Source organism: Oncorhynchus masou, chromosome 29 (assembly GCF_036934945.1).
Source record: "Oncorhynchus masou masou isolate Uvic2021 chromosome 29, UVic_Omas_1.1, whole genome shotgun sequence".
Classification (NCBI taxonomy): domain Eukaryota; kingdom Metazoa; phylum Chordata; class Actinopteri; order Salmoniformes; family Salmonidae; genus Oncorhynchus; species Oncorhynchus masou.
The window spans coordinates 49173108-49193678 of NC_088240.1; the positions used below are offsets into that span (position 1 = coordinate 49173108).

Below are 20571 nucleotides of genomic sequence, written 5' to 3' on the forward strand. Positions count from 1 at the left end.
GTTAAAACTCAAACTTTCATTAAAATTCACATGCATGGTACTCAATTCAAGCCACACTCGTTGTGAATATAGCCAACATGTCAGATTTGTAAAATGCTTTTCAGCGAAAGCAAGAGAAGCTATTATCCGATAGCATGCAGCCCCCAGAAACACACAAAGGGGACGTAAAAAAAGAAATTAGCGTAGCCGGCGCTACCCAAAACGCAGAAATAAAATATAAAACATTCATTACCTTTGACGAGATTCTTTGTTGGCACTCCTATATGTCCCATAAAAATCACAATTGGGTCTTTTTTTCGATTAAATCGGTCCATATATACCCAAAATGTCCATTTATGAACACCATGAAATCCATGTAAAAAGGCACCTTTCCCAACGCAACGTAATTTTTTAAAATTCATCAAGTTGCCTATAAACTTTGACAAAACACTTCAACCTACTTCTGTAATCCAAGTTTAGGTATTAGTAAACGTTAATAAACGATCAAATTGATCACGGAGAGATCTGTATTCAATAGCTAGAAGTTTACAAAACGAATTCCAGTTCCTCACGGACATTTTTTTCTGTGGCGCACCTGAAGACCGGATGTGTTATTGACCAATCTAACCAAGGATAAAGTGCCCTGGTAATCACAACACTGGCGACATCGTGTGGAATCTGTAGGAATTGCAAACACAGTTCCATCATTAATGACAAGCCTTAGACAATACAAACACTGGCGGATGGATTTTTTCTTTGTAGATTTTGTGATGAGGTTTTCTTGCAATTTTGACAACGGAACTCGTTCTGTTATAGTCACAGACACCATTGAACCAGTTCTAGAAACTTCAGAGTGTTTCCTATGCACACATACTAATCATATGCATATACTATATTCCTGGCATGAGTAGCAGGACATTGAAATGTTGCGCGATTTTTAACAGAATTTTGAAAAAAGTAGCACGATCTCTAACAGGATTTATTAAGAAGCAGTAATACAGTGGACAATAATGGTTGCAATTGAAATCAGCTGTGCAGTGATTTTTGTGCATGTTGATGGTTTAACAAGAGATTAGCTGGAGATAATACAGTAACCAAAAATGGTTGAAATAGGCCCAACAAGATCCAAACAAGAACAAACTGTCACGATCGTTGGAAGCATACTCGGACCAATCTGGGTTCCACATTTTTTAAAATTTAAATAAGTGAACCACACAACAATAAAGAATAAACGAAACCTGACGACAATGGAGTGCTAACATGCTAACTACACATAAACAATATCCCACAAACACAGGTGGAAAACAATGCTACTTAAATATGATCCCCAATTAGAGACAACGATTACCAGCTGCCTCTAATTGGGAATCATACAAATCACCAACATAGAAAGACTAAACTAGAACCCCACATAGAAAATATGAACTAGAATACCCCCCAGTCACGCCCTGACCTACAATACCATAGAGAAACAAAGGCTCGCTATGGTCAGGGCGTGACAAAAACAAACATGGAAGTAAATCGTTTGTTGGGCAAGTGGAGTTTAAATGTTGAAGTGAGCAGTAGGTTTTAATGGCCTTATAATTACCATAGAGCTAGCTGGATTTTGCAAGGGTGTGACACCCTCAGGAGAATTAATTGTACATAAAAGGTACATCAATCTTAGAGTTGGCGTTGATCTATGAGAAACTGACAGATGGCATTACAAACACAATAGTTCAGGTTCCAATGAATGCGCAAACATCTTGAAAGAGGAATGTTATGTGCCAATAAAAAACAAACATGTTTTTAACCTTTAACTATGAGATGAAATATTGTCTGTGAAAGATCTGCACGGATCGTTGGTGTTCTTTTATCACAGAGCAATGTCAACACAGTGGGTGTCAGGTTCAAATTCTTTGTTGCTATGACAGGTGAATACTATATCAATCCACACATACCTTGAATACAATAAAATAACTTTTCTCAAGGTATAACATTGTAAACACAGTTTATTATCATGTTTTGTTGCTCACTTAGCAATCTTGGCACAGCTTGGCCGTTATAGCCTATAAGTATGAAATTTCAAAATGCTGAACACAAATATTGTTTTTCAGCACAACTTAGTATCAATTAAATTCACTGGAAACCAGTTTACAGTTTAAAGGAGCGATAAACAAAACCTTGACAATAAGATCCGAAATACAGAGGATACAAAATATTTACATTTCAACACATTTTCGTAATCTGAAATGATAGGTCTTATTATTCAATGTATTTAATCAAATTGAATGTAAAAAATATAGAAACACAGTAACTATCTTATATTTTTTTATAGCCAAGAAATGCAGCAATCAAGTCAATGCACTGTCTTTTACTTTAATTAATTAATAAAACATCAAACGGCACTTAGATACTGTCACGACTCCGACCGAAGGTGGCTCCCCTTCCCGTTCGGGTGGCGCTCGGCGCTCGTCGCCGGCCTACTAGCTGCCACTGATTATTTTCTCCCCCTCCTTATGTGTTTATTGAGTACACCTGTTTTGAGTTGAGTATAATTAGTGAGGCTTTATTAGCCGGCCGCCTGGTTCTTTGTGCGGGATTCATTATTGTGACCTGTTTTGTGTAACTTGTGTGCACGTCTGCGGGTTACGTGTTTTCCCATTTCGTGGGTTTTGCTGGACAGTTTAAGTCCCTGTGTTTGGGGCGTTTGTTCTGTTTTACGCTCTGTGTTTTCGTGGGGTTGGCTTATGTTCGCAGTTTTGTGCATTAAAGTAGCACTACCCTGAACTCTCTGCTTCCTGCGCCTGACTTCTCACACACTACACTCAGAACGTTACAGATACTCAGTAGTATAATGTGTGATATCATTCTTAAACAAGATTTAAAAAAATATTACTTAGACGTCCATTTGTACATGATATACAGGATTTAAATGTAGTCGTAGTCATACTTACACGTCAATAGCAATACATTAAAATATTTTGCCTTGAAGTACCAATACTAAGTAGAAAAGAGAGAGATAATACTGTAAATTGAGAACCCCAACTGTTTCACTTTTTCAATCTATAACGATGTAATTTAGGCTTACGCGTGTTTTACCAATGTATCTTTTCGAAGACGTAACATGCGTTTCCCAAAACACCATGCAGAGAGAACGGTCGGCAAGTGCGTCATTGGAGCATGTGTCGATACTGATAGGATCTAAAGAAAGGGAGTGCTGATCTCGGATCAGCTTTCTCCATTCAAATTTTCCACTAACATAATAATTTCACAATACTGACTATGGATCAGCTCATAGAGAGAAACAGTATTACCACCTATGACTGCAAATATTAAGGCGGCTTATTCTAATGCTTACACAATAAAAATGCACTAAAATCACAGATTTGGTAGATCATGAAAAAATTTGAGACAAATTACAGACAGTAGGCTACAAGTAGCAAAATAGAACTAAATTAATTGAACGTGAAATGAATTTCAATGGACAAACCATGTGATTCTATGTTTAGCGGATATCTTCTATGTATAAAGTGAGGCCAAAAAAGAATAATGGCACACTTAGCTGTCCTACGAGTGGTCTGAGGCAGGCATTATATTATGAGTATTTTCAAGTACAACGTTAATAACGATGGTTTGGGAAACAGCTCTGAGATTTAACGATGCTCCAACGAAGGTTCTAACAATGACATTAGCCTTGAGATGCTTTTGGGAAACCGGGCCGTCAACTTACAATCAAATGATTAGTTGAATCATGTGTGCTAGTACTGGAATAGATCAAATAGGTGAAATGGCTGGGGGTACACAAGTAGTGGTTTGGGAAACACTGCTGTAGATAAATCAGAGATACTGAAATTAGCTTGTTTCCAACTTTCTGCTCTTATTCAAAAATCAAACCATGGCAGCGTTTACTGAAATAGATACATGGAAAATCTACATCCATATTGCAGTCAATGTAAGATACATGGGTACAATAAAACAAATCCATGTGTGTTTCAGCGCCACATTTATTTCTCAGTAAGGACAGAGAGCCTAATCCTGTGAAACAATTGTCGGAACAATAGTATTGTGAAAGTTTGAGATTTACTTAAATATATTTAACATAAAGTTTCATTTGACTTTGATCTAATAAAAAAAAGGATATACTGTATGTGGGCTTCTCTAGCTCCGGTGCCTCTTCATGTGTAGAGCCAGGTGGTCAGACCGGGAGAAACAGCGGTTACACACAACACACTGGAATGGCTTGGCCCCTGTGTGTTTCCTAAAGTGGCGTGTCAGCTCGTCAGAACGAGCAAAGCGCCACTCGCATTCCTCCCAGGAGCATTGGTACGGCTTCTCTCCTGGAATGCAGCACACAATTACATTATTCAACAGCAGAAACAGGGATGATTATGTTGTCACAAATGTACAGTACTAACTAAATACTTAACTATAATATTTGTTTTTATAAGGTCAGTAAAGATATTTCATATTTTACACAATTATTACATTTTATATAGGCATAAAAGCACAAACAAGGCAACATTTAGGTTTTAGTTGTTTAATTAAGCCGTTTAAAACACGTTCGACAACATGCGACAACATTTGGTGGGCCAGATCTCATTTAGCATTCAGAAAGCATCTGCATGCCAAAAGCATTATTTTGCCTGGCAACATAACATACTGGACCCCAAAATAAGAGACGAGTTGCCCATAACAGGACTTTTATAATGTTACCAGTAAAACATTTACCCGTATGTGTCCGCAAATGGGCCTTCAAATGGGAGGACTTGGTGTAGACTTTCTTACATCCTGATGAAAAAGAATGGAACCAAATGCATGTCATTACAACATAACTTTAATTGATTAACATCCTGCATCTGACATAGTGGTGTTAATGGTCATGATTGAATTATAAAACCACACAATGCATTCATTTCATGCTTATAAATCAAGTTAGACTTTTGTGGAACCGTTTAATGTTCTGTTTGTTTGATCTTTATGATTCAATTCCATGGGTTTCAAGAACATAATCATCTAATCTCCAACTAGTCTTTATTACTCAAAAGCAAACCAAAGCCTCTCTCCCAATGCAGATGTAGGATCTTAATTTCAGCCAGTTTGCTACAGATGGATAATATTCCTGCAGCAACAGAATATTGGAATTATTGAATTGATTATTTTTAATGGATATTTTGATACATTTTTCGTAAGGGAAAGTCAAGTCTGGAACTTCAAAGTGGAAATGACACACTTCAAAAGCCTTTTAAACCTCAAATACCCAACTTCGACTACCGAGCTTAGACAGACTTTAGTGCAGGAATAATCAACTATATTCACCTGTGGGCCGTTTTTTTTTTGAGCAGATGGTCAGTGGGCCGAAAAGTATTTACAAATAATTTGTAGACTGCAAATTGACCACAAGAAGCCCAAAAAGATACAGTATAATATTTAACTAAAACAATAATTTCAAACCTTCCTTAAAATTGTATACGATCAAAAGTGTCTCTATTATGCATGAGAATACCTGGGAACACGTTTCCAAAATACTACTCATTCAAGGGGTTTGTCTTTATTTTGACTATTTTCTACATTGTAGAAAAATAGTGAATACATCAAAACTATGAAATACACATATGGAATCATGCAGTAAGCAAAAAAGTGTTAAACAAATAAATATAATTTTAGATCTTTCAAAGAAGCCACCCCTTGCCTTGACAGCTTTGCACACTCTTGGCATTCTCTCAACCAGCTTAACTTGGAATGCTTTTCCAACAGTCTTGAAGGAGTTCCCACATATGCTGAGCACTTGTTGGCTGCTTTTTCTTCACTCTGTGGTCCAACTCATCCTAATCCAGCTCAATTGGGTAGAGGTCATGTGATTGTGGAGGACAGGTCATCTGATGCAGCACTCCATCACTCTCCTTCTTGCTCAAATAGCCCTTACACAGCCTGGAGGTGTGTTGAGTCATTGTCCTGTTGGAAAACAAATGATCGTGGGACAAAGTGCAAACCAGATGGTATGGCGTAACGCTGCAGAATGCTGTGGTAGACATGCTGGTAAAGTTAACCTTGATCTCTAAATAAATCACAAACCATGTCATCATGAAAGCTCCCCATCTCACCTCCTCCTCCATACTTCACGGTGGGTCCCACAAGCGGAGATCATCCGTTCACCTACTCTGTGTCTCACAAAGACACGTTGGTTGGAACCAAAAATCAAAAATTTTGACTCCAGACCAAAAGGACAGATTTCCAACGGTCTAATATAATCTGCTCATGTTTCTTGGCCCAAGCAGGTATCTTTTTATTATTGGTGTCCTTTAGTAGTGGTTTCTTTGCAGCAATTTGACCATGAAGGCCTGATTCACGTAGTCTCCTCTGAACAGTTGATGTTGAGATGTGTCTGTTAATTGAACTCTGTGAAGCATTTATTTATGGTGCAGTTTCTGGAGGCTGGTAACTCTAATAAATGTATCCTCTGCAGCAGAGGCAACTCTGGGTCTTCCTTTCTTGTGGCAGTCCTCATGAGAGCCAGTTTCATCATAGCACTTGATGATTTTTGCTACAGCACTTGAATAAACTTTTAAAGTTCTTGAACTTTTCAGGATTCACTGACATTCATGCCATAAAATAATGATGGACTCTTGTTTCACTTTGCTTATTTGAGTTGTTCTTGCCATAATACGGACTTGGTATTTTACCAAATAGGGTAAAAGACCAAAGTCTTCTATATACCACCACTACCTTGTGGTTTTTCTTTCCTTCTTAATGCGGTTGAGCAAATCAGTTGTGTTATGACAAGGTAGGGGTGGTATACAGAAGATTTTGGTCTTTTACCCAACTTGTCATAACACAACTGATTTGCTCAAACGCATTAAAAAAGAAAGAAAATACACAAATTAACCTTCAACAAGGCACACCTGTCAATTGAAATACATTACAGGTGACTACCTGACAGAGTACCAAGAGTGCGAAAAGCTGTCAGCTAGGAAAAAGGGTGGCTTCTTATAAATATATAAAAAATATAATAAATATAAACTCACCAAGAAAAGAAATGTCCCTTTTTCAGGACCCTGTCATTCAAAGATAATTAGTAAAAATCCAAATAACTTCACAGATCTTCATTGTAAAGCGTTTAAACAGTTTCCCATGCTTGTTCAATGAACCATAAACAATTAATGAACATGCACCTGTGAAATGGTTGTAAAGACACTAACAGCTTACAGACGGTAGGCAATTACGGTCACAGTTATGAAAACTTAGGACACTAAAAAAGCCTTTCTACTGACTGAAAAACACCAAAACAAAGATGCTCAGGGTCCCTGTTCATCTGTGTGAACGTGCCTTGCAAGGAGGCATGAGGACTGCCGATGTGGCCAGGGCAATAAATTGCAATGTCCGCACTGTGAGACGCCTAAGACAGTGCTACAGGGAGACAGGACAGACAGCTGATCGTCCTCGCAGTGGCAGACTGTGTAACAACACCTGCACAGGATCGGTACATCCGAACATCACACCTGCGGGACAGGTACAGGATAGCAACAACAGCCCGAGTTACACCAGGAATGCACAATCCCTCCATCAGTGCTCAGACTGTCCGCAATCGGCTGAGAGAGGCTGGACTGAGGGCTTGTAGGCCTGTTGTAAGGCAGGTCCTCACCAGACATCACGGCAACAACGTTGTCTATGGGCGCAAACCCACCGTCGCTGGACCAGACAGGACGGGCAAAAAGTGCTCTTAACTGACGAGTCAAGGTTTTGTCTCACCAGGGGTGATGGTCGGATTCGCGTTTATTGTTGAAGGAATGAGCATTACACCTGATTGAGGTGGAGGGTCCGTCATGGTCTGGGGCGGTGTGTCACAGCATCATCAGACTGAGCTTGTTGTTATTGCAGGCAATCTCAACTCTGTGCGTTACAGGAAAGACATCCTCATCGCTCATGTGGTACCCTTTCTGCTGGCTCATCCTGACATGACCCTGCAGTTTGACAATGCTACCAGCCATACTGCTCGTTCTGTGCGTGATTTCATTTCCCCTCCAAGACAGTAATGTCAGTGTTCTGCCATGGCCAGCGAAGAGCCCGGATCTCAATCCCATTGAGCACATCCTGTTGGATTGAAGGGTGAGGGCTTGGGCCACTAGACACTAAAGAACGATGCTCAGGGTCCCTACTCATCTGCGTGAACATGCCTTAGGCATGCTGCAAGGATGCATGAGGACTGCAGATGTGGCCAGGGCAATAAATTGCTATATCCGTACTGTGAGACACCTAAGACAGCGCTCCAGGGAGACAGGGCGGATAGCTGATCGTCCTCGCAGTGGCAGACCACGAGTGGCAACACCTGCACAGGATCGGTACATCTGAACATCACACCTGCTGGACAGGTACAGCATGGGAACAACAACTGCCCGAGTTACACCAGGAACGCACAATCCCTCCATCAGTGCTCAGACTCTCTCAGACGGCAATAGGCTGAAAGAGGCTGAACTGAGGACTTGTAGGCCTTTTGTAAGGCAGGTCCTCACCAGACATCACCGGCAACAACGTCACCTATAGGCACAAACCCACCATCGCTGGACCAGACAGGACTGGCAAAAGTGCTCTTCACAGACGAGTCGCGGTTTTGTCACACCAGAGTGATGGTCTGATTCGTGTTTATTGTCAAAGGAATGAGCGTTACACCGAGGCCTGTACTCTGGAGCGGGATCGAGTTGGAGGGTCTGTCATGGTCTGGGGCAGTGTGGTACTGCATCATCGGACTGAGCTTGTTGTCATTGCAGGCAATCTCAATGCTGTGCGTTACAGGGAATACATCCTCCTCCCTCATGTGGTACCCTTCCTGCTGGCTCATCCTGACATGACCCTCCAGCATGACAATTCCACCAGCCATACTGCTCGTTTTGTGCGTGATTTCCTGCAAGACAGGAATGTCAGTGTTCTGCCATGGCCAGCAAAGAGCCCGGATCCCAAACCCATTGAGCACATCCTGTTGGATTGAAGGGTGAGGGCTTGGGCCATTCCCCCCAGAAATGTCCAGAAACTTGCAGGTACCTTGGTGGAATAATGGGGTAACATCTCACAGCAAGAACTGGTCAATTTGGTGCAGTCCATGAGGAGGAGATGCACTGCAGTAATTAATGCAGCTGGTGGCCACCAGATACTGACTGTTACTTTTGATTTTGACCCCCCCCCCCTTTGTTCAGGGACACATTATTCAATTTCCAAAGCTTTGACTGGTACTGTATATACACTGCTCAAAAAAATAAAGGGAACACTAAAATAACACATCCTAGATCTGAATGAATGAAATATTATTGTTAAATACTTTTTTCTTTACAACAAATTATCAATGGAAATCAAATGTATCAACCCATGGAGGTCTGGATTTGGAGTCACACTCAAAATTAAAGTGGAAAACCACACTACAGGCTGATCCAACTTTGATGTAATGTCCTTCAAACAAGTCAAACTTAGGCTCATTAGTGTGTGTAGCCTCCATGTGCCTGTATGACCTCCCGACAACGCCTGGGCATGCTCCTGATGAGGTGGCGGATGGTCTCCTGAGGGATCTCCTCCCAGACCTGGACTAAAGCATCTGCCAACTCCTGGACAGTCTATGGTGCAACGTGGCGTTGGTGGATGGAGCGAGACATGATGTCCCAGATGTGCTCAATTGGATTCAGGAATGGGGAACGGGCGGGCCAGTCCATAGCATCAATGCCTTCCTCTTGCAGGAACTGCTGACACACTCCAGCCACATGAGGTCTAACATTGTCTTGCATTAGGAGGAACCCAGGGCCAACCGCACCAGCATATGGTCTCACAAGGGGTCTGAGGATCTCATCTCGGTGCCTAATGGCAGTCAGGCTACCTCTGGCGAGCACATGGAGGGCTGTTCGGCCCCCCAAAGAAATGCCACCCCACACCATGACTGATCCACCACCAAACCAGTCATGCTGGAGGATGTTGCAGGCAGCAGAACGTTCTCCACGGCGGTCTCCAGACTGTCACGTCTGTTACATGCTCAGTGTGAACCTGCTTTCATCTGTGAAGAGCACAGGGGCCAGTGGCGAATTTGCCAATCTTGCTGTTCTCTGACAAATGCCAAACGTCCTGCACGGTGTTGGGCTGTAAGCACAACCCCCACCTGTGGACGTCGGGCCCTCATACCACCCTCATGGAGTCTGTTTCTGACCGTTTGAGCAGACACATGCACATTTGTGGCCTGCTGGAGGTCATTTTGCAGGGCTCTGGCAGTGCTCCTCCTGCTCCTCCTTGCACAAAGGCGGAGGTAGCGGTCCTGCTGCTGGGTTGTTGCCCGCCTACAGCCTTCTCCACATCTCCTGATGTACTGGCCTGTCTCCTGCTGGCGCCTCCATGCTCTGGACACTACGCTGACAGACACAGCAAACCTTCTTGCTACAGCTCGTATTGATGTGCCATCCTGGATGAGCTGCACTACCTGAGCCACTTGTGTGGGTTGTAGACTCCGTCTCATGCTACCACTAGAGTGAAAGCACCGCCAGCATTCAAAAGTGACCAAAACATCAGCCAGGAAGCATAGGAACTGAGAAGTGGTCTGTGGTCACCACCTGCAGAACCACTCCTTTATTAGGGGTGTCTTGCTAATTACTGTTGTCTATTTAATTTGCACAACAGCATTGAAATTTATTGTCAATCAGTGTTGCTTCCTAAGTGGAGAGTTTGATTTCACAGAAGTGTGATTGACTTGGAGTTACATTGCGTTGTGTAAGTGTTCCCTTTATATTTAGTGCAGTGTATTTATTTCGTATGCTCAGAAAACATGGGGAGGGCCACATAAAAACAACCCACGGGCCAAATTCGGACCACGGGCCACCAGTTTGGGAACCCTGCTTTAGTGAATTGAGACTACCTGCCATGTCTCCTCACCTGGAATGTCACAGTGATGTATCCTTCTCCTCTCCAGGTCAGTGTCATTCCTGCGGTTAAACCTCTCTGGAACCGATTGAGCCAACGTTGGGGACACTGGCCCAACACCAGGGGTCTGGCCTGTTCCAAGACTAGAACTTTGGCTTTGTCCAAGACCTGGACTCTGAACTGATCTAAGACATTTGCTCGGGACTGGTCCTAGACCAGAGCTTAGTTTTCGAAGCAATACTGGCTGCATAAGATGAAGGCGGAGAACGATTCTGGATCAGCTCTTTCCCTCTGTCTGGGCTCCCTGGCTCAGACTTAGGCGGGGACGGAGGAAGATAGTCTGGTCGCTGCTGCGAATGGCTTGCAAACTGGGTTGTCAGACGATTGCCAAAATTTTGTGGGCTTCCCATAGATTTCACAACAATCTGGGGGGATGGTATGTGGACGTTGCTGAAAGGGACCGACAAGGAGATCATAGGGACCCTTCTATGGAGGTTGGTGTTCACCGGGTGATCGGGCACCAGCTGCTCCAGCTCAGAGTTCAATAGCTGGAATAACGGAACATCTGGCAAGTCCAGGGAGGGTATTTCCTGTTTAATGAACAGACTACTTCCTGTGTTTGTTGAAGTGCCATAAGGCCCAGGGTGTTCTGGAAGGGTTGTTGGACCAGGGAAGCACTGGCAACTGGGATGGATGAGGGAGTGGGAGAGAGGCTCTGTCTTGATGGGTCTCATAGGCCGACACAGGCTGGGGCACAGGTAGGTAACATCAGGTAGGAGGAGACTCATGTTGATGCTGTATGGGGAACCAAGGTCCTCCGTTAAAGGCTGTCTGGTGTCTGGGATATTCTGAGGAGGTGACAGATATATGTCCATCTCGGAATTACCCTGCCAGGGAAAAAAAATAATGGAGTATTTGTGAGTTACATTTAATACTAGGGCTGTGAAAGTTAACACGTGACATGTTAGTCACAGTAAAAAAAAGTGACACCGTTAATCACATCTCCATTTCTTCACCGCACGGAAACCTTTTAAGTGCACGTGTTTCCGCATGGACCCAGAACACAGCTACAGTCAATGCTTGCACCTTTAAATAGCTGAAGACAGTGTGCCTCTAGACAAAAGCATGAGAAAGTTAGCATATGTTTTTTATTTCTGCCTGGGAAGAACTGAAAAGGAATAGGTTCATTCCCCACAATGAGGTAATCAATATAATAATCAATAGCATGAGAGTAGGAGTAAGTGATAGAGAGAGTGGGTGTAGACCTATGCGTGTAAAGTTATCTAAACAGTACAGATGGTTACAATGTTTTCATAACATTGCTGGACAAGTTAAAAAGCTCTTTGTATCCATAGGCCAGTTTCTTTCTCCTATAGTCACACTCTTTTAGAATGCCTGAAGTTTTAAAAGTACTTAAAGCTTTGTTTGTGTCTGTGTGTGAGAGATAGAGTATATAATTACAGACATTGACCCTTTCTTTCTCAGCTTTTTCACCATCAAGCCACTAACACCTGTCTGATCACAGCCAAATTGCATTGTTTCTCAAAAGAACAGACATAGAAACAACCACATATTCACAGCCCAGTAAACTGTGATCATTCTACAGTGGTCAGTACGCTCAAACCGGTGTGACTAGAAAACTTATTTAGAACTTCCAGTTTCGATTGATGCAACAGGCAGCATTTGAGAAGGCCACACTGTTTCTTCACAGAAACATTTTGCACAAACACACTCCTTACAAAGTTACAAACACTCAATTGGTATTTGGTAGTATTTTCTTTAAACTGTTAGTACCTTGACTTTGTTGTCCATAAGCCATTTTGCCACAACTTTGGAAGTATGCTTGGGGTCATTGTCTATTTGGAAGACCTATTTGCGACCAAGTTTTAACTTCCTGACTGATGTCTTGAGATGTTGCTTCAATATATCCACATAATTTTCCTCCTCATGATGCCATTGATTTTGTGAAGTGCACCAGGCTCTCCTGCAGCAAAGAAAAGCATGCTGCCACCCCTGTGCTTCATGGTTGGGATGGTGTTCTTTAGCTTGCAAGCCTCCCCCTTTTTTCTCCAAACATAATGATGGTCATTATGGCCAAACAGTTCTATTTTAGTTTCATCAGACCAGAGGACATGTCTCCAAAAAGTACAATCTTTGTCCCCATGTGCAGTTGCAAACCATAGTCTGGCTTTTTTTATGGCGGTTTTGGAGCAGTGGCTTCTTGCATGCTGAGCAGCTTTTCAGGTTATGTCGATATAGGACTCATTTTACTGTGGATATAGATACTTTTGTACCTATTTGTTCCAGCATCTTGACACTAAAAGCCTCAAAACGTAAAATTGTCCGCAACGCTGAAATGGGCTACTTCTATGTGAATTAATGAGGAGGCGGAACACACCTCAATTCAAACTGTTGACTGAAAATAATTTGAAATTGACAGGTTGAAACAGCCTATAGATAATTAGCAGGCAGCGTATGTTAACTGTTCTTTTGCGCAATAATCATATTTTGGAACAGTGACTGTATTCTGACATCACGTGCATAAAAAAACTCACGCCGTTAGAGATATTTGGAACTGATGTATGATAAGATTAAAACTGCTTCATTTTATTTCCCTGACATCTGGAATCAAGGACTCAAAACCCCAATCTTTAAGGATGGAGACAAATTTGACCCTAACAATTAGAGGCATTTGTTTGAACAGTAACCTGGGCAAGGTTTTCTGCAGTATTATAAATGTAAAGAGGTCTAAACTTCCTCAATAAGCACAATGTCTTGATTAAAAGCCAAATTGAATACAACCCGAAACATCGCAAGATGTACCAAAACATTTACAGCCTACACACCCTGATTGATAAACATGTCCACCTAAATAATATGAAAATGTACACTTGCTTTATCAACTTCCAAAAGGCATTTGATTCTATTTGGCATACAGGACTGTTCTACAAAGTTATTTAAAGCTGTGTAGGGGGCATCAACATTAGCAAGAAAATAACAGAATTCTTTAACCAGGGTCTTTGCAGATGACCTGTGCCTGGTGTCACCCACAGCCCATGGCCTACAGCAGAGCCTGGGCCTCTGGCAGTAAACCCCAAAAATACTAAAATAATGATTTCCCAATGACAATCCAGATCTCAGGGAAATAGACCACAGTTCTCAATTGGTACAAAACATATAGAGTACTGCATACACTACAATTACTTAGGTTTAAAAATAAACTCAACTGGACATGATGCAGTGAATGAACAGAGAGAAAGCACACAGGGCATTCTACACCATTAATAAACCATTTAAATTTAAATATTTGGCTCAAACTAATTGAATGTGTCATTGAAACAATTGCACTTTATGGCAGCGAGATGTGGGGTCCACTTGCAAAACAAGATTTCACTCAATGGGACAAACAACCCATTGAAACCCTGCATGCAGAGTTCTGTAAGATTTATCTACATGTCCAGAGGAAAACTACAAACAATGCATGCTGGGCAGAATTAGGCCAATGTCTTATCATAAAAACTCAAAAACGAGCAAGTAAGTTTTGTAAACATCTAAAATACAGTGACCCCCCCCCCCCACTCCCATCATTACCAAATCCTGCAATACCAAAATAGTGTAATTTCCTCAAATTGGAAACACTAACTCAAATGCCTCTCTGTTGAGGATAGGCTACCCATACCTTTGGGGGAGGACAGAGAGAGCGGTGGGCAAGCCACAGACAGTGTCTGACAGACCAACCAATCTGCACATGTCCTCTATGCTCATTGTTATTGTTCAATGTATGGTTATTTTGACCCTTGGTTATTGTTGTTCCGTTGACAATATTGATTATTATGTTCATATTTTAAAATCTCCAAAGTAAGCTTTGGCAATGTGTACATTGTTACGTCATGCCAATAAAGCAAATTGAATTGAGAGAGATGTGCACAAGTGTTAAAGCTCATACACACTGGTAGGATAGACAAACAGCAGTCAATTCTCTTTTGTGTTGACACAGCAAAGACCTTGGAAGTTGTCATTCACCCAGCCTTGTCCAAATAATTCAAACCAGAGGGTGGCAGTAGCATTGTTTGGCAATGCATATTTGTGCGTATTGCTTATGGTCTAGATTCCAATGTTACCACTAATATTGTTATTTTGTAGAAAGCCCTTGTTGATACTAGCCAGATGGCCACAGCTAGATAACTACCTATCAAAATGATGAATAAATAATTGAATTCACTCTTCATAATCCCAGACTGCCAGTGCCAGCCCATAGCCTAATGTTTAGCTAGGTTGCTAACGTTAGCATATTTGCTAGCTAACAAGCCAATCCTTCACTGACATGGCCTATAACGTACATACATGTTCAGTATTCACAGGCCCATCACTGTTACGGAGTCTAGTTGACAGGTAATCGACTAGCTGATCTGTTCTCTGGACCCCGTATGTAGGGACTTGTAAAATAGCCTTGATCAAGCATTGTCCTTGACATTTGCTGTGCCTTTATTCTTTAATCTAATATATCATACAGAAAGTTGTTGTTAGCTGGCTTGCTAGCATCACTACCTACCTCGATGGCTGAAGGCAAAGAGAGCTCCTATTTCATCGCTATGGCAGTGAACATTCCACCACCAAAACCAATGCTTCTTACAGGGGACTGGAATACTAATTGGGACAGGGATGAATTCGAGGACTAGGTGCTGGCAACAAGGATAATGCAAAGGCCATACTGAATGCATTGGAGAATTACTTCAAGTCATTTACGAGTGGTTTGTTTTTGGAAGCTGCAAACAGGAAGAGAGTGAGTCAGTACACAACTTTGTAACCTGTTTGAGAGAAAGATCTGCTTCTTGTGAATAAGGGGGATTGAAAGATTAACTGATGTGTCAAAATAGTACTGGGATTTGCAAATTATGACACGCGCTGGCATCCACTAAAAGAGAGGCGCTTAACATCAGTAACTGCCACTGAAATGTGCTGCACTTCCAAAGTCACTGACATGAGAATGAGAGTAATGGAAATGGAAACCCCACGCACCGATGCTGATACTGTTCATGCTGTTGCCAGGCAGACATTCAGACAATTCACCACGAATGGTGAACACAAACAGCCCCATAGCATGCAAATACTGTGGAATTGCAAACACACGAGGCAAAGACCACTGCCCTGCCTACAAAAAACCATGCAGAGCTTGTGGAACTAATAATCACTTTGCAAAAGTGTCTCAAAAGCAAAAGAAGGGTGAGTGAGGGCAAGATTCGCTGTGTTGATGGTGTCACTCAGTGTTCAGAGCAGAACAGTGAAAGTGACAATTACATGCATGAATCCATTGGGGCTGTACACTCAAGAGGGAAGAAATGGTTTGTGCCACTACGACTACACAACAAGCTGCAACAATGTCAACTGGATTCCGGTACTACGTGCCAGAATCCAGTTGTTAACATCTTCTCCTCTCAGACTCTAAATTTAAACGCCTGGGACTGATGCAGTTCCCCGTACCAAATGACCTGCACATTGTGGAGCATGTGCAACATGGATCTCTGTCCAAAGAATATCTACTCAGTAGATATGACGACGTATTCAATGAGCACATTGAATCAGTACCTGGGGAGGTGCACCTTGAAGTGGATGACAGCGTCAATCCAGTGTGCTCCCCACAATGTGCCCATTGCATTGAAAGTGGCTGTGAAGGCCCAGCTGGACAAGTATGAGGCCGATGGCCGCATGACATCTGTGACTGAACCAACTGACTGGATCAGCAATATGGTCATAGTGAAAAAGCCAGAAAAGTCGAGGGTCTGCATCGACCCAAAGCATCGGAACCAAGCACTAAAAAATTCCTACTACATCATTGCCGACACTGGAGGATGTCCTCTACAAGCTTCCCAAGGCCAGGATTTTCACCTTGGTGGATGACCGAGATGCATTCCTGCAATGCAAGCTGGATGAAGAAAGCAGCTTCATGACTACCTTCTGGACCCTCTGGATTTAGAAACGCTTGTTCAAGCTCACGTTTTGTGTCTCAGTGGCGCCTGAGGTATACCAACACAAACAGGAAGAGTTACTGGCTGGGCTCAAGTTCATTGAACCCGTCGCTGATGATGTCCTGATCGTAGGCTGTGGTGACACAGACGACAATGATGTGAAGCTCCTGGCACTGATGGAGCGCCCCTGATCAGTTAAGCTGTGCCTTGACCTGAAGAAGCTGCAGTTCAAGGTGAAAGACGTCACTTCCATGGCCACATTCTCTCGGCCAAAAGCCTGAAGCCAGAACCAGACAAAGTCAGAGCAATCCTCGACATGCCAAACCCATCTGATGCAAAAGGAGTGCAGCGTTTCATCAGTTTTGCAAAGTTTATGCCACATCTATCAGTAGTCTGTGAGCCTCTGTGCCAGTTGCTGGACAAAGACACACAAAGTCACTGGCTACCCAAACATGACGCCGCAGAGCAGGAGATGAAATCTCTGGCTTCATCCATGCCAGTGATGCGCTACTACAACATTACGAAGCCTGTCACAATCCAGAGCAACTCCAGCTAAAGTGGACTTGGATACTATCTTATGCTAGAAGGCCAGCCAGGTGCATTTGCCTCGAGAGCCCCCCCCCCAACCGAACAAACCTATGCACAAATTGAGAGAGAGGGCCTCAGCACCATCTTCTCCTGCCAGCGCTTCCATCACTACTTATATAGTCGAGAGCTGGTCACCGCTGAAACTGACCACAAACCACTCATTGCCATATTCAGTAAAACTCTCCTCAACGTGCCCCCCAAGAGGTTTGAAAGCATGCTCCTGACTCTGCAAAACTACAGCCTGAAGGTTGTCTACAAGCCAGGACCAGAGGTGTACATCTGCAACACACTGAGCATGGCACAATGTACAGGCAGAGGCACTGCCTATCAGCAGCATGCCATCTGTTCGCTACAGCAGGAACAAGATGTTCAACCAATCAATCAGGCAGACTACTTAATTAAACGTCACAGATCACCGCCTAACCCAGATCAGGCAACACACTGACAAGGACGAACACCTACAGTCACTGAAGTCCAGGGTTCTCACAGGTTGGCCATACCCGAAATAAGAGACACTTTTCAGTGAGAGAATACTGTACCTTTCGAGATGAGATCAGCGTGCAAAATGGCATCTTGTTCAGAGGTCAGAAGGTCATTATCCACAAATCACTTCGTCCAGAGATGCTTACCTCATATCCGCATACTCTCCAGTCACGTAGGAGTTGACGCATGCTACCGCCAGGCATTTGAAACATTAAAAACTGTCCAAACATGCAAGAAGAAATTAAAGACCTTCAGCAGCTGTACCACATGCAACGTGTACGCTCATGAACAGCACAAGGAAACCATAATGTCACACAAACTGCCCACAAGGGCCTGGTAAATCGTCAGCATGGATTTATTCAGCCACGGACAAAATGACTATATTATCATTGTTGATCAGTACTCTGTGTTAACTTGTCCTCTGTTTATATATAATTTAAAAAAACAAGATGACAACTGAAATAATTTGTTATGACTTGACTGTTAAGAACTTAATGTTGTGCCGTTACGTTTGCACTTTCTATTGAAAAGGATGATGTTACAGAGTCTAATTGATAGATAATCGACCAGCTGGGCTGTTTCCCGGACCCATTTGTAGGGACTTGTACAACGCTTGAACAAGGCTACTGAACTTGACAGTTATGTCTGTCTTTATTATTTAATCTAACATATCATCCAGCAACAATCACGGAAATAAACCCTGTGAAGGCTACTGGAATTTGGTGTGGCATAGGCTAATCAAGCCATGGTTTGGCAGTTTGGATACTGGGCGAATTTGGAGTTGCATCCCTGGATTGAGCTACATGTTCCAGCCATAACCCGTGCCAGCTCCGAGCTGCCGTTATAGGGAATGGAAAAATGTAGAGTCGGATCTCTGGCTAATGGCTTCATACACTATCTCACTATTAAATTATATTTTTTAAGCAGCCATACCAGTGCTCTAGGAGAGAACGGAGAGAGTGGTGATCACGTTCATATCAACCTGCAAGCAGCAAAGCATTGATCGTGGAGGCTACACTGCTACATCTCCCGTAAAACCATCCATATCGCAAAAAAGACTATGCTGACCAACGCAAAACAAGATCACAATGCGCAACGTTGTCACTCTCCATGTGTCAATCAACACATTTTGAAACACATGTAGTCAGGCCTACAGTATTTGAAAAAACTAAACAAATGGAACCAGTGTGCATCTTTTGTGGGAATATTAGGTCCCGATTGAAGACTATTAGTACATGAAAGAAATCCCCTCCAAGCAGCCGGGCTTCTGAACTAGTGCTCCTGTCGAGGCGATGGAAATCTACAGCAGAATTTAGACTCCACCTGCTGACTACATGCGTTATGCATCTCCTTCTATACATTGAGATGGGAAACGTCTAATCTCCGTCCACTATTTGTCTGTACATATAGGCTATTTTGCCTGGTAATTAGATGGCATAATATTAGCCTATACTAGAGCCTAAATATCAACGATGCCATACAATATCCTCGCTCAAACTGTAAACTCGCTTTCTAATTAAATACCGTACCAGATTGTAGTCGTGAAATTAAGCGCTTTCACCGATTGTATTCTTCATGTTGTTGAGGACTTGTCCATGACCATGATATTTTCCCCACCCTTCTCTCAGCCTGTCCGCTAGTGGTGGTGCAGTGGGTTTTCAGTGTCCGGGTGTGTCCTGTCCCAGAGCGACCCAAACATCATTGGTTAATAAGTCAGTGGCCATAAACACTGATAATGTTATGTCCAGTAGTCCGCGAAAATGTGTGTGTGTGTGTGTGTGTGTGTGTGTGGGGAGGGGGGGGTAATTTAGAATAGGACTAATTCTGATTTGAACAAACAGCTGAAAGCATGCAGTTGCCTGCTGCCCACTCCCTCTTGTTTTGTGCTTGTCAAATTACGCAACTGCGTGATAGCAGTGTGTCTGTCTGTATAGGGAGTGGATGGACATGTAGAAAAAAAGACAAGATATGTTTCAATTGTAGAATAGACAGAACATAAGACTTAAAGTAATGATTACCTTTGCTTTTACATTCAGTTTCGAGGAGGGAAGACAAGTAAAAAGATACGTGGAAAGGCAGCAAAGTGATTTGTGGGAAGATTAACTTCAAGTAGGGGCAGGGGGTCGAATGGATGAGTGGCAGCTCTTGAGGAACTGTGGAGAGATTGGTCTGGGGGATGATGGATTGCTCGTTCGGGTCTCTGTGTTTGAGATGTGTTGACGTACCGTTTAGCAGGACGTTGATCCTGGGTGTTTCTGTGTGTCGCTCTGGATGGGAGTCTGTTCAATGACTGGTGTGATGTGATTGTTGAGCGGCTTCACTGTAAGTATATTGTTTGTTTTAATATTAAATAAAAATAACAAATATTAAAAAAAAACTGGATAATTACCCACCACAGGTCTATTTGTCCAAGAAAGGTGGAGGAGTGCTGCAACAGATGACCTGGCCTCCAAAATCACCTGACCTCAACCCAATTGAGATGGTTTGGGATGAGTTAGACCACAGAGTAAAGGAGAGTAAAGCATTCCAGGTGAAGCTGTTTGAGAGAATTTTTAATGCGTCAGTTTGTTAGGAGATGTGCTTGTTTCAAACTGTTCCTTCTATATGTGAACTGTTCCTTCTATATGTGAACTTGAAACCATCCTTTATGTTTGTGTGAGTTCTTCAGTCTGTTATACTGTACATTTTACAT

The 20571-nt window shown here is 42.6% G+C and overlaps 1 pseudogene; it reads right to left on the minus strand.

The window, feature by feature from the left end:
• Positions 1 to 940: 940 nt before the first annotated feature.
• On the minus strand, positions 941 to 19644 carry LOC135519939 (Krueppel-like factor 5; annotated as a pseudogene).
• Between the last annotated feature and the right edge of the window lie 927 nt (positions 19645 to 20571).